This window comes from Sapajus apella, unplaced genomic scaffold, assembly GCF_009761245.1.
Source record: "Sapajus apella isolate SASKATOON/1434 unplaced genomic scaffold, GSC_monkey_1.0 scaffold17, whole genome shotgun sequence".
In the NCBI taxonomy this organism is placed as follows: Eukaryota; Metazoa; Chordata; class Mammalia; order Primates; family Cebidae; genus Sapajus; species Sapajus apella.
The window spans coordinates 5332338-5347787 of record NW_022436957.1 but is presented as its reverse complement, the minus strand read 5'-3'; the positions used below and the strand labels follow the sequence as shown (position 1 = coordinate 5347787).

The window sequence follows — 15450 nt, the reverse complement described above, 5'->3', positions numbered from 1 at the left end:
ACCACAGAGCTTAGAATCGGAAAATTACATGTTGGCACAAACTCTGCCTCCCGGGGACCCCGGGCAAGTCGCTTCATCTCCATTTCCCCGAAAGGAAAAGACCACACCAGAGTCATCAACATCTCTCTCAACTTAACACTCCGGTTCACTCTCAAATCAGCTCAGAGAGGACTCGAGAACAGAATGCCAAAAACACAGGCTTCATCTAGAAAAGATTATGTGCAATCTACTCTGCTCATTTAGGCGACAGGCAAATTGTATCTGCTTTTGAACTCATCTCCACCTCCGGCCTCAAAATAAGTAAGAAGGAATTCAGTAAAGCTCAGAGAGCCAGACAGACTTCACTGAGTCAACTGGGTATTACAAAGAGGCTGTATTTTTTCTTTTTCTCTTTCTCTCTGTCTCTTTCTGTCTCTCTCTCTCTCTCTCTCTCTCTCACACACACACACACACACACACACACACACACACACACACCTTCATCTTGAACTACAGGTGCGGCTGCACCCATTAGTCTTATTTCTGACACAGGAAGAACCAGGACTAGAAACAAAAGTGAGGCAAGAATGTTCCAGACACAAGAATACCACTAGATGCCTTTCAGGCAAAAAGAGGAAAACTACATCTCAGGCATCTAACACTCCTAATAGTAGTAGTATTAAGGACTTTTAAACACAAAATCTCTTTGGGAAAAAATTATTTACTCTGCAAGATACAGAGAGCAAAGTGCCTGTCCAACAATGTAATTTACATAAACATTTAAATGCTGGCCAAATTGGTATTGTTTTATGTGTCACATATGCTTAAATACCAATGCACATTTATATTACAGCTGAAGTGAGTTATTTCCTCCTGCTCATAATCAGTTCTTAAACAGTACAGAGTCAAAGGCAAAACAATACTCAGGAGACTATGCAATTTTTCCATTCAAATATGGATAATTTCTTTTTAAAAAGCAAATCTCTATCATGTAAATCTCAGCAAAAACGTCTCCTTATTAAGCAATTATAGACCATTTGGATGCTCCAGGGAAGGTCTAATAACATCTTAACGCGGGAATCTGGGCTCCCAGTGCTCCTGCAGCATTTGCTATTGCACGTTAGAGTTATGTGTTCACTTCTCTCACTGAGAAATTTGTCCATATATCTAGAAATGCGGTATCAAAAAAGAAAAATAAAAGCATATAGTCTATTCAGGTATTAGGTATAATACTTCAAATATTCAAAACAAAGTGAGACTCTGACCTCAAGTCCAATGGGAATTTGGAAGGAGAACAAAAACAGCTATCCTCTTAAGACTGCCTGTGGGGGACCCATGGTGTTCTGGGTTTCCACGGAAGTTGTGTAGAAAGAGGAAATTTCTCACCATTGAGGGAGATCAAGAATGGCAATAAATCCCACTGTCTTGACTGTAACTGACTCCCATCTCTCCAGCTACTGGACCACTCCCTGGTCCAAGGAATCATCATCCCTCTGGAATATTCTAATGGACTCTAACAGCCAACCCAAACTGGATGATCACTGGAGTCCCGGAGTTCAAGACCAGCCTGAGCAACATACCAAGACCTCATCTCTACCAAAAATACAAAAATTAGCTGGGCATGGTGGCATGTGCTTATAGTCCAAGCTACTTGGTGGACTAAGGCAGGAGGATTCTTTGAGCCCAGGAGATCAAGGCTATGGCAAGTCAAGCTGGAGTCCACTGCACTTCAGCTTGGGGTACAGAGTGAAACCCTGTCTCAAAATAAAAGGTGAAAAAAAAAAGGTTTAGAAAGTACACAACAAAGAACTGAAAGCAGGAACTTAAGGAAATGTTTGTGCAGGCAAGTTTGTAGCAGCATTATTCATAACGGTCAAAAGGTGGAAGCAATGCAGGTATCCATCTACGGAGGAATAAAGTGACCTATCCATACAATGGAACAGCACTCAGCCTTAAAAAGGAAAGATATTCTGACACATGCTACCATGTGGATGAACCTGGAGGACACTACACTGAGTGAAATAAGCCAGTCACAAAAAGACAAATACTGTAGGATTCCACTTACCTGAGGTCCCAGAGCCGTGAAGCACACAGAGACAGAAAGCCAATGGTGGGTGCTAGGGGCCAGGAAAGGGGGAATGAGTGGGTAGTAAGGTATGGAGTTTCAAGACTACAAAACAAAAGAGTTCTGGAGGTTGGCTGCACAACTGTGTGAATGTACTTGCTGTTACTGAACTGAACACTTAAAAATAGTTAAAATGGGCCAGGTACGGTGGCTCACACCTGTAATCCCAGCACTTTGAAAGGCCAAGGTGGAAGCACTGCTTGAGACCAAGAGTTTCAGACCAGCCTGGGCAACACGGAGAGACCCCGTCTCTACAAAAGATAAAAAATGAGCCGGGCATGGTAATTCATGCCTGTGGCCCCGGCTACTTGGGAGGTTGAAGTGGGAGGATCGCTTGAGCCCAAGAGGTCAAGGCTACAGTGAGCCGTGATCGCAACGCTGCACTCTAGCCAGGGCAACAGAAAGAAACTCCATTTCAGAGAAAAAAAAAAAAAAAGAAGAAGAAAGACAAAAATATATATTTAAAAGGAAGAATAAAGGACACTGGTGTCAGGCACAGGGACCAATAAAGGGGCCCAGCCCTTTGAGCCTCAGGCACAAGGAGTTAGCACTTACTTCCCCTCACGGGTGGGGTTAGGGCACCTCGCTGAAGGTCTCAGCCCCCACACTGGCTGCTGAGCCTCTAGTGTTTTGAGAGTCTTGAACATCAGGATAAAGGTGGCACCAGAGTGAAGACAGACAGGACCCTGCCAAATGTAGGTGACATGGACCAGTGTGGCCTGGGGTAGGTGACATGACCCAGTGTGGGTGGCATTCCCTCATATGGTCCAGTGTGGGTGACCTGGCCCAGTATCGGTGACATGGCCCAATGTGGCCCGGTGTGGGTAATGCTGCCCAGGGAAAGGGGCACCCCAGGTCACAGCAGCAGTAGCTGTTGCTTGAAAGGCAGGGACAGAGGGGCTGGGCAGACTCTGGGGGCTCACAGTTCCAAGTTCCCAAGTACCCTGGGAAGAGTGCTTCTTTCAAGTGGGGGCAGAGGCCAGACAGCGTGCAGTGAAAGGTGAAAGGGTGACAGCTGAGAGGAGTGAAGTCTTTCTTTGAAGAATGACGACGAGGGTAGAAAAGCCACAGCAGGGCAATCAGCTACTGGACTTGGGGTTTGGGTTTTTTTTCAACATAATGCTTTGTTTGTGTTTTTAGCACTAAAGCAAGTGGAGAGTCTGTGTAGAGAGTGACGAATAGAAGACAGAGGTGAGAGAGATTTTCTTCCCATACAAAGCCTACAGTTTTTACTCAATCCCAAACCACAAGAACTCTTGCTGACCTCACAAAATTAAACCCACGTGGTCCACATGTTCAGAAAACCTTGCACACAGATGGAAACTTTCAGATGGTCTTTTCCTTTCCCATGGGGAAATGTCAACAGACCCGCTGGAGATGGAGAGCCCGATAAGAGCCTCCATTCAAAGGTGGGAGCCTGAGAAAATGAGTTCAACCAAGGCAGAAGGGACAAGGCATTCCTGCTGCAGAGAAGCGGGGACAATGAATTCCACTTCAACTGCTTCTCCTTCAAGCCAGCTTTCCTTCACTAATTAGCAAAGAACTCTCGAGCAGCTGCAGGTCTGAATCCAAGCAAGAAGAAAAATCACACAGTCCCAACCCTCCTGGCATTTACAGTCATAAGGAGAAACTCACAAGGCTGGAAGCCAGCATACCACACACCAGCACGTCTCTAGGGTGTGGGAGACGTGAGCACTGGCCCTGTTCTCCTCGGCCAGGCCCTGGCCTTCAGAGAGCTCCTCCCACCTGCCATGGTCAGCCTTCCCCAAGCCAGAGTACTTGCAGGTTTCACTTCCAGAACCAACCCGCTGGGATCATCTGTGAACTCTCATCCTTCCCTCTCATTCAGAGCCCAGAGAGTTTCGTGGGCTAACCTGTTCTGTCCAAGACACCTCCCCACATGGAGCTACTGAAATACATATTTAGCCTGGGCACTGTGGCTCAACGCCTGTAATCCTAGCACTTTGGGAGGCCGAGGTGGAAGCATTGCTTGAGACCAAGTGTTTTGAGACCAGCCTGGACAACATGGTGAGACTCCATCTCTACAAAAGTTAAAAAAATGAGCCGGGCATGGTAGCTCATGCCTGTGGCCCCAGCTACGTGGGAGGATCGCTTGAGCCCAAGAGGTCAAGGCTGCAGTGAGCTGTGATCGCAAGCCTGCACTCCAGCCTGGGTGACAGAGTGAGACGCTATCTCGGGGAAAAAAAAAAAAACAAAAAAGAAGAAAGACAAAAATATATATTTAAGAGGAATAAAATTTAAAATTCAATTCCTCTGTTGCATGAGCCACATTTTAGGTGCTTCACAGCCAGATATGGCTACCAGACTACACAGAAAGTTCCACTGGGGAGGTAGTCCTTTTTAGTCTACTCTGACTTATGCTCTAGTCCACTGGTTTTTCAAGCTTTTGTTTCCGGGGTTTTTGTTTGGTTGCTTGCTTTTTGTAGTTCAAACTATAACCGACCCTTGAACAATACAGATTTTTTTCAATAAATACAATCGGCCCTCCTTATGGGCAGGTTCTGCATTTACAACCAAATTCGGATGGAAAATACGGTATCCATGGGATGCAAAACCCACAGACACAGAGGTCCAACTTTTCCTATCAGTGGGTTTTGCAGGGTGGTCTGTAGGATTTGATTGTGCAAACATTTGGGTTTCCACAGGAGGTCCTGGAACCAATCCCCTAAGGATACCAAGCAATGACTTTAATGAGGTCAGATACGCTCTTAAACCAAAGGCCTTGACTCAGGTGCACTAAATGAGGCAACTCTGATTCTACGTAGGGGTCATGGGAGGAGGGAGGTTGGCCCTGGCCAGCCACCTCCCCACCCCCAAGCACGTATTCTTTGCTCCCTAATGTACAATCTGAAAGCCTGGGTCGGTTCCTGCATCCACTGGACCCACCACGTCTGGCTTTCCCTTCTCCCTTAGAACACTAAAGTCCTTTACATTAGTCATCTCTAGGCAAAACTTTTAAGAGAAATCATCTTCCTTTCTGCTTCCAAAGGTTCCACATTTACGACCTTCCCATCTGTCTCTACTGCTCCTTTTCTAAGACTGAACCCTCAAAACTTCCCTCCTGCAAAAAATATGTCCCCTCTCCCCATTCTTTATCTTATCTCTTGAACCTCTTTTTTGTTCCCTTTAGAAACAGGGTCTCCTTCTGTCACCCAGGCTGATGGGCAGTGGCACAATTTCAGCTCATTGCATCTTCCAACTCCTGGGGTCAAGTAACCCTCCCACCTCAGCCTCCCAAGTAGCTGGAATTACAGGTGCATGTTACCATGTCCAGCAAATATTTGTACTTTTTGTAAAAACAGGGTCTCTCTACGCTGCTGCTACCCAGGCTGGCCTCCAACTCCTGGGCTCAAGCAATCTTCTTGACTTGGCCTCCCAAAATGCTGGGATTACAGGCATGAGCCACCATACCTGGCCCTCTAGAACCTGTTTAACTCACCCACAAGTCTCCCCTGGTGTAAAAAAAAATCCTTCCCCGACACCAGCCTCCCCGTCAAGTACTGTTCTACTTTTCCCCTTATCTGCAAGGAGGACCTCTCCAAGGACAAGCGTCCCCCAATACCCCTATCTTTTTAGCCACTATCCCATTTATTCCATCTTCAGCCGCAGATGCACTGCCCCTATACTGGAAGCCAACATGGATACGATGGCCTCTACGTGCCAAGGCCACCTCTGCAGCCCTGATAACTCTAGGCCTACTCTCACCTCTCCTGTCAATCTCTGCTCACTCTTCAGAATCTCAGGGGACACCCTTCCTAGGAACTCCTCCTCCTCCCATCTCCCTGGCCTCTAGTGCCAGGCCATTTTATCAGCTCTCAGCCCCATTTCAAATTCCTATCTCCAGAGCTCCCTTTTTACACCTCTGCCTTGTGTCTTCCAATTAGACCACAGTCCCTCTGGGGGTCAAAGATCTGTGCTACTTATTCTGGCAGAGGACGTACTTGGTAAATAGCCGCTAAATCCAGCACCAAGGTTCTGGAGTCCAAGTGTGATTTGTCTCCTTTGGGTCTTCCATGCACATATTCCAGTTTGTAGCTACATAAAAGGAAGGTATAGGGAGAAGAATATTTAGAGCAGCAAGTAACGGAAACCAGGGGCAGATGAAATCATTCAATGGCGAAGGAAGATTACAGTAATCAGCCCCACCCACAACTCCGACTGCCAGAACGCTGGCTGAAGAACACCTTCCCTGGCTGAAGAACACCTTCCCGTAAGCTCTGCTCCTACCAAGAAATACTCCAGGCCAAGGAGATCAAAGGGCCACATGCCCATCTCTTCGAAGTTATTTTTAGATCTTGTCAGAGTAGGGCAGGAGAAATGAGAGATTTCCTATTCCACAATTGTTCTGGCAGCTTTTAAAGTAGGTTAGCATGAAAATCATCTGCGCTGTCACTCCTGTTTCTGAATTCTAGCTAATTTTTATCCCCGCTCCTCCAACCCCCACTCCTTGCCACTCCCCCAGCAGCAGAGGTATATGCCTGCAGCTGAATGCCTGGAGAAGTCAAGAAAGAAAATGTGGAAAGGCAAATGAAGGAAGCCGCTTCCCAAAGACACCAGAGTCACTGTAAAAAAGACACTCACTGCCTGCCGACTTCATGCCTCAAAACGAAAACATGCTGAGAGAAGAAATTTTGAAATGAGAGTGGTCTCTAAATTACAAATGCGATACAGCCCAAGTCTTCCTTTGTTACTTCCTCAGAAATGTTTTTCTCCTAAAAACTATGCTGTAAAAAACAGGGTCAAATTCCCAACTAGCCTAGAAAGGCTTTTTAAAGCCCACAACGTAACTGAAATGTACATTTGCCATGAAAAATGTACAAGTAGGCCGGGCTTGGTGGCTTACAGCTGTAATCCCAGTGCTTTGGGATGCTGTGGTGAGAGGATCGCTTGAGCCCAAGAGTTCGAAGCTGCAGGGAGCTATGATCGCACCACCATACTCCAGCCTAGGCACCAGAGTAACACTCTGTCTCTAAAAAAAATTAAAATAAAGTACATATATATATATGTGTGTGTGTGTAGTATACCATATGGTGGCAACTGTACATTGTGGCATTCCACGTCTCGACTGTAATATTACTGATGGAAACATGTTCCATGTACCATGGACGAGACAGAAACCACGTGGCTTCTCCTTCTCGTGTTATCTCCCTAGTCTGGGCTCAAGGAGACACAACCATCTAAAATAGTAAACACAAAGGTAGGAAATGGGCCAGCACCCTTCATATGTATGTTAAGCTGACTTTGCACCCAAGGCACTAGAATGTAGCTAAGCATCAGGGGAGCAGAAGGCTGCCCATGTAAAATCCCAGCTCTACCGCCTCCTACCTATGGGCCCTGCCTTACACATCAGCATCAGCATGGACAGTCTGCACATGTGGCCACCACTCTGGTTCTACGATAATGGAGCAAGGAGTGTCTTCAGGCTAAATGACACTCTGAAATCAACATCAATTCCCAGAGAGGAGCTCCGTTGTAACCCTTATCACCAACAATCCCAATTTCTGGGTGACAGAGGAGGATGCAGAAAAGGCCATGAATAAAGGTCATCAGGCAGATAACCCAGTCTCCTCTCTTCCTTCACCCTGCACAGAGGTGACCCACACCTTCCTAATTTCATGCAACAGCCCTTGAGCTCTGTCCTCTGGTCACAGCTGTTATGGGACAAAGCCAGCAACAATCCCTTCCAATCCGGAGGTATAAATAACTGATACGGTTTAATGTATTAGTTCTCCCAGGGCTACTGGCACTTTAACTGGGACAAGACTTCATGTCAAGTAAATGACTCTCTAATTGTGAAATACCAGGCTTCTCTAAGCAAGGTGAGATGAGAACAGGATGGAAATGAAGAAGGCTAAGGAGAGGTGAAAGTACCTCAGGTGGTACGTGTCTTCAAGCACTCAGATCTACATGCTAGTTCTGCAGAGGACAGGAAAGCAAGTATCTTAGGCTCTGCTAGACATACATTACCTATTGCAATGGTGGCAACACCCCTTGTGGTGAAAATGCAACCACAGAAAACATGTCCATGAATGGGCATGGTGGAGCTCCAGTAAAACTTTATCTGCATATCACATCATTTCCATGTATCAATGTGCTGCCTTTTTTTTTTTTTTTTTTTTTTTTGAGACAGGATCTGGCTCTGTTGCCCAGGCTGGAGTGCAGTGGCATGAAATGGCTCATTGCAGCCTCGAACTCCTGGGCTCAAGCAATCCTCCCGTGCAGTTGGGACTACAGGAGCACTGCCACCATGCCTAGCTAATTTTATTTTATTTGTAGAGACGAGGTTTTCCTATATTGCCTAGGCTGGTCTTGAATTCCTTGGGCTCAAGTGATCCTCCCACTTCAGCTTCCCAAAGTGTTGGGATTACAGGCATGAGCCACTACTCCCTGTCTCTTTTTTTACTCTTTAAACATGTAAAACTATCTTCAGCTCGTGGCTTCTACCCACAGGACCGTCCACTCATGGACTCCCCAGAGCACTGTACTGCAGAATCTTGGCTGAATGGTGCTATGAATTATTGGGGAAATGCTTCTAGCATCTGGAGAAGCACGAAGGTGCCCTGAAAAGCACATGTATTTAAAATCACAATGGCCCACCTGCCACCATTCAGCTCTATTTGCAGTTCAGAGTTTGGGGACCTGACACTTATCATAGCCCTGGCCTTGGTTTCCCAACTTGTAAAATGGGAAGAGTCTTTCTAGTGATGTGGATTTGCTATGCTGGCTCAAATGCATCTAGAGCATTGCCCTGCAGAAGGCAGATTCCTGAAAAAGGTCCCTGCTATAATACTTATTCTTTCTGTCTTTATCTTCCCTTGAGGCTGGGTTACATTCCTGCCCAGGCCTCAGAGGTCAGGGTTTGGCGTCCATTTAAGGATCTGACCACAACACTGAGAACGCACAGGTGCATGGGAAGGAATCCACAGTCAAAGAGCAGAGGGTGAAAGGCAGGGCAGGCCACTCAGGTTTCCTCAAAGAACACACAAAGACATTGGCCTTTCCCTCTTGGCAGGTCCAGCCCTCAAATGTGCAAGAAACTGGTTCCTGCAGGCTCTTCCTCTTGCCTTGTCTGTGGTCCTATCTGACTATCTCTGCTCTGTCATTACCCACCCTGGGTGGTTCCTTCCTACCACGTTTCTTCTGCTCTCCCAGAAACTGCATAGCACTCAGTTTATAATGAAGATGTTTTACAGTCCCTACCTTGGGCTGGAACAAAATAGCAAGACAGATGTTTAGATAACATGTCTCAGGACTCAAAACCCTGATGGTTTTTAACATGATGTGCAATTTCAGTAATTCCTTTCTTATTTGAACTAAGTACCAGGCCAATTCTACAAAGCTCAAAGCAAAATTGCTGAATACCAGGAAATAGGAAATGACCTCCTCAATGTCATAAGCTTTTTTTGAAAAACACATTTCACCAGAAGTATGCTTTCCATTTTGCTACATCATGCTTTATGGAGGGGACAGTCATTTCAATGACTTAAAACTATGGACTTCCAATAATTTCCAAGCAAGAAAGAGTCATTGGAGGGCCACACAAAGATTGGTTACCCGACTGCATCAAGTGTGTTGTCAGTTTCCCTTGCATTCTCCCTAAATGCTCCAAAATCATCTACGTCAGTTTCATCAGTGAAGATAAAGAGGACTTGAGGTATCAAATATTTCCCCAACCCTGAATAGTGAGATAGATACTTGAGGAGCTGATGCTTGGCCTGTGTGCCTGTGGCTCTCTCTTTATCTCTATCCAGGCTGGCCCTTGAGAAAGGCTGCATTTTCGCTTATCTTCCCTCCGGTATGTGTACTCTCTGCCAAAGGGATGGAGCACATTCAGCTCAGCCACTTATCTCTTGCTTTCTCTCTTTTGTTTTGTTTTGGAGAAGGAAGTGGGCAAAGGAGGCGAGGGAGAGAACAGAGAAAAATATAAAAGAGATGACACTATCCGCTTCCTCTGATATCAACCACAGTTTCACTGCTTGTTATGGACCCTTGGTTTCTAGCTGTGGCAATGTGGAGATAACAGGCAGGGACACATTTTCTGGAACCAGTCAATCTGAAACTGCTATCTCCACAATGACACTGACACTATGTCCGTGCACATGAACCAGCTGTGACCACACTAGAGTACAGGAGGTATTTTGAGGACATGTACAAAAACAGTGGTCCTGAACCCTTTTTTGAAAGGTTTATTGAGATATAAATCACATGCCATACAATTCACCCATTTCAAGTATAACTCAACAGCTTTTAGTACCTGCAGAGTTGTGCAGCCACCATGAGCACCACCAATTTCAAGAATTTCCATTAACCCTGTACCCTTTAGCAGTGACAACCTCTTACCTGCCTAAAACCCCAGTCCTAGGCAACCACTCAACTACTTTCTGTCTCCACAGACAGATCAAGCCCTTTTCCATTTAGCCCAAAAGCCTTTATAAATGTTGGACAGGCTCCTTGGCACTGATGATGCTCACAAATAAATTCCTGGTCTTATCATATCTCCCTTGTGCAAGGCAGCAAACGAGCCTGGCTTCGGTTTCTACAAATCACACAGGCTTCTGCGATTTCACTCCATGCCTCACTCACAAGAGCTTCTCAATCCCATAACCAAAGGCAACTGCGTTGAATTCTTGACCAGCACATGTCCAGATTCCTGGATGGGAATGTTCGATGATGTGGCTCCACTGCTGAGGTCAAGGGCTGCCACCTCTTCCTCCACACTCACAGTTACAGAACTCTGCGGTATTCACCGTTTCCAATCTCATCACCTTAACAGTGAGAGGTGGGAAAGGAAAATCATTCTGCCACATCCTGTGCTGATAATGTCGGGTTCCTGTCTATCATGAATTTACATTTTGATTCTCCTAGTAAGGTGACTAACTGGCAAACAGACCAAGCAGATCAGAAGGAGGTATTCCAAAGGGAGGTCTATGAGGTCTACATGGGGTTAATTAATATAAAACACAAGATGATCATGACTTGAAGGAGAAAAGTTGTTTTATCAGTTTACAAAATAAGAACTATAGGAACTTAGAAAGTGGACCCAAGGCAGAGGATTTCAGGTTGTAGTAAGTAGGTGTTGTTTCCCCCTCTCCATCAGTCTACCTGGAGCTCAAAAGGGAAATGATTTGTCTTATTTCAGCATCAGAAACAAAAGCAGCACGCTCCATATACGCATGAGCAGTACACATATATCATTTTAACTCCCAATAACATCTGGCTTCCTGGGGGCCGTCATCAACGCTCCCACACATTGGCCTCCAAGACAGTCAAGGAGCTCTTTGCCAGGTTGTTAGCCCTAGCTCGCTATGAGTTCTGCTCAGTCCTCTGTCTCATTATAAATTCTTCTGCTCAATTTATGTTCTGTTGACATTTGGAAATATATTACTGACTCTCATCTTTAACATGTAATTCACAAATGAGTACATGTAAAAAGGGTGAAATCCAAGTAAGGGCTCTAAGGCTAGGTAACCGTGTTGCACCAACATGGATTTCCTGGGTTTTCCTGCTCTATGGTCCTGTGAGATGCCACCACCGTTTGTAATGCAGTGTGAGTCTGTAATTAATCAAAAGAAATCATTTAAAACAAAACAAAAAATAAAATGTTAACAATCTAACACAGTCTCTATTACTGGGGAATCCTCCTGGGGCTTTGGAGAATAAAACATGGCAAACCCAAGAAACACACATGAACCCTAGAAAGGTCTTCCTTTCTATAGGTCAATAAAAACTAATTGCAACAAACACAGACAATGAACCAGGAAAAACCTCTCTTTAACTAGCAAGGAAATAAAGGTCTTCTATTGGATTGAGACTCAACCTCCTGCAAATTAAATAACCGTCTGTGTTATGTGGGGTTTTCTGGTTTTGGGTTCGAGGGGAACTTGTTGTTGTTGCTTTCTTACCTGGCCTCTGGTCTTCCTACACACAGTAAGCAAGTGAACTACAGGGTAGCCTAACTTCAACACTGCTGGCGCTGTGGGGCCAGGTAACCCTGTATATGGGGGCTGCTCTGTGCATTGTAGGATGCTTAGCAGCGTCTTTGGTGATATAGTTTGGATGTCTGTCCTTTCCAAATCTCACACTGAAGTGTAATCGGGTAATCCTCACTGCTGGAGGTGGGCCTAGTGGGAGGTGTTTGGTTCATGGAGAAACCATGGCTTGGTGCCTACCCTCTGGTACTGAGTGAGTTCCCTCAGTTCATGCAAGAGCTGGTTGTTTAAGAGCCTAGCCTTCCCTCTGTCTCTTCCTCCCTCTTTTGCCACATGACACACCTGCTCTCCCTTTGCCTTCCACCACGAGTAAAAGTTGCAAGGCCTCACAAGAAACCAAGCAGATGCCAGCACCATGCTTGAACAGCCTGTAGAAATGTGTACCAAATAAACCTCTTTTCTTAAAAATTACCCAGTCTCAGGTATTCCTTTAGAGCAACAGAAAACTGATTAATACACCTGGCTCCTATTCACTGCATGCCAGTAAAACTCCCTCCCCAAGTTGTGACAACCCAAAATGTCTCCAGACTTTGTCAAATGTCCCCTAGATGCTGATCACCCCCAGCTGAGAAACACTAGTCCAGGGAACAAACATCTGTTGAATCAAACTGGCAAAAATAACAAGAGTCGCATTCTTCCATGTGGATTACAAGTGGACAAATTCAGTGAATCCTCCCAAGGATTTGATAAGCAGGTGCTCTTAGGACGTGCAAAGAGGTAACTATGGCAGAAAGAGGTTAACTTGCCCCAGTCAGGAAGCAGATCCCTCCAAACCTTCTGCACCCACCACTGGAGTGCACCATCAGGCCACCTCGTGTGGGGAGTTTCTGTTTGAATATACTTGTCAGTGGAGTCTAAGTTCAGTGAAAACTCAAGCAACAGCCTGGGTTAGTTTAATATGACTTGCCACCTTGTCCAGTCTAACAAAACCCAAGGTGTTGACTCCTTTTAACTTAAAATAAAAAAGCAGAGAGGTCATCATAGGAATTAATGAGGGATCTTCCTGCACATGTAGCATGCTTTGCTTGTTTCCTCAACTGTGCTGAGACTCTGGAGACCTCCTCCAGGCGCCTTCATCTGTATTCAAAATGCACAGTCCCAAGGCTCTGTTCTTGGAATAAGCAGAGAAAAGGAGCCACACAAGGTCCTGGAAACACATTAACAGGCACCCTGTTGTTGTAGGCTCAAGGAAAAAGTGAAGACCATGCTGGTTTTTCAAATAAAGAGGGGTGGGAAGCAGTCTAGTCACTTGAACAGAAACTCCAACCTCACACAGAACTCAACCTTTCCCTGAAAGACTCACGGGAGAGGCACCAGGTGTCTGTGTTTCAAAAGACTTACACTGGCTGGGCACGTAATCCCAGCACTTTGGGAGGCTGAGGTGGGAGGATCACCTGAGGTCAGGAGTTTGAGATCATCCTGGCCAACATGGTGAAACCCCATCTCTACTAAAAATACAAAAAATTAGCTGGACGTGGTGGCACATGTCTTTAGTCCCACGTAATAGGGAAGCTGAGACAGGAGAATCACTTTAACCCGGGAGGCAGAGGTTGCAGTGAGCCGAGATAGCGCCACTGCACTCCAGCCTGTGCAACAGAGTGAGACTCCGTTTCAAAAAAAAAAAAAGACTTACATGGAGAAAGCCTGAAATCCCACAAGAGCAATTAGCAAAAGGAACCCTGAAATAACAAATATGGTGATGTCCAAACACATTAGCAACCAAGTAGTTAAACTCAGGGGGTGCTATGTGTCATAAACTTGAAAGCTACATTGGTCATGAGTAATACAAATATAAGTGCTACCACAGACAGCTGGTGGCCATTTCAAACTTTCTCTTCATATCTATGATGAGTTCATGGATACCCAAAACGGTGTGCTTCCATTTAGAAAAAGGAACCCACTTGGCATCAATGATTTCACTGTCGTCAAGATAAATGTTAAGGCCAGGCATGGTGGCTCATGCCTGTAATCCAAGGTGGCTCATGTCTGAATCCCAACACTTTGGGAGGCTGAGGCAGAAGAATCATTTGAGACCAGGAGTTCAAGACAAGCCTGGGCAACATAGGGAGACCCCATCTCTACAAAAAACAAACAAAACTAGCCAGGCATGGTAGCATTTGTCTGTAATCCTAACTACTTGGGAGGCTGAGGTGGGAGAATCACTTGAGCCCCAGAGATCGAGGCTGCAGTGACCTGAGATCATGCCACTGTACACCAGCCCAGGCAACAGAGCAAGACCCTGTCTTCAAAAAAAAAAAAAAAAAAAAAAAAAAAAAGATAAATGTTAAGAAGTAGACAACCTGCCCTCATTTTCTTCCCAAATGTCCATTTCATCTCAAAAGCATCCATCAGTTTTGGCCTTTCAAATACTCTTCATTATCAAACTTGGACCAAAACTTTAATTACCAATGTCATTTCCAAAGCATGGTGCTGCAAACTTCTCTACAGAATTCATTGAGAATTGAGAAGTACCAACTGTAATTGTGAGCTCGAAAATGATTAAAATGTGTACAGGTAAGTCTCTAATCCATCCTGAGTTAATTTTTGTATAAGGTGTAAGGATGGGGTCCAGTTTCAGTTTTCAGCATATGGCTAGCCAGTTTTTCCAGCACCATTTACTGAATAGGAGTTCCTTTTCCCATTGCTTGTTTTGGGCAGATCTGTCAAAGAGCAGATGGTTGTAGATGTGTGGTGTTATTTCTGAGGTCTCTGTTCTGCTCCACTGGTCTATATGTTTGTTTTAGTACCGTACCATGCTGTTTTGGTTACCATAACCTTGTAGTATAGTTTGAAGTCAGGTAGCGTGATGCCTCCACCTTTGTTCTTTTTACTTGGGATTGTCTTGGCTATACGGGGTCTTCTTTGATTCCATATGAAATTTAAAATCTTTTTTTCTCATTCTGTGAAGAGTATCAATGGTAGTTTGATGGGGATAGCATTGAATCTATAAATTACTTTGGGCAATATGGCCCTTTTCATGATATTGATTCTTCCTAGCCATGAGGATAACATGTTTTTCCATTTGTTTGTGTCCTCTCTTATTTCCTTGAGCAATGGTTGGTAGCTCTCCTTGAAGAGGTCCTTCACATCCCTTGCTAGCTGTATTCCTAAGTATTTTATTCTGCTTGTAGCAATTGTGAATAGGAGTTCACTCATGATTTGGCTCTCTGCTTGCCTATTGTTGGTTTAAAGGAACGCTTGTTATTTTTGCATATTGATTTTGTATCCTGAGACTTTGCTGAAGTTGCTTATCAGTTCAAGAGGTTTTTGGGCTGAGATGATGGGTTTTTCTAAATATAAAATCACGTTGTCTGCGGACAGAGACAACTTGACTTC

The 15450-nt window shown here is 45.1% G+C and overlaps 1 protein-coding gene and 1 long non-coding RNA gene across 6 annotated transcripts in view; one reads left to right on the top strand and one right to left on the bottom strand.

The window, feature by feature from the left end:
* The window catches only part of TBL1X (transducin beta like 1 X-linked), a 250547-nt gene that overhangs the window by 188553 nt on the left and 46544 nt on the right, over positions 1 to 15450 (bottom strand). The gene's annotated exons all lie outside the window — the stretch shown is intronic.
* Positions 4271 to 13805, top strand: LOC116556635. The gene is made up of 3 exons (XR_004271103.1): positions 4271 to 4285; positions 8404 to 8408; positions 13718 to 13805. It is a non-coding gene; the product is annotated as an uncharacterized LOC116556635 (long non-coding RNA).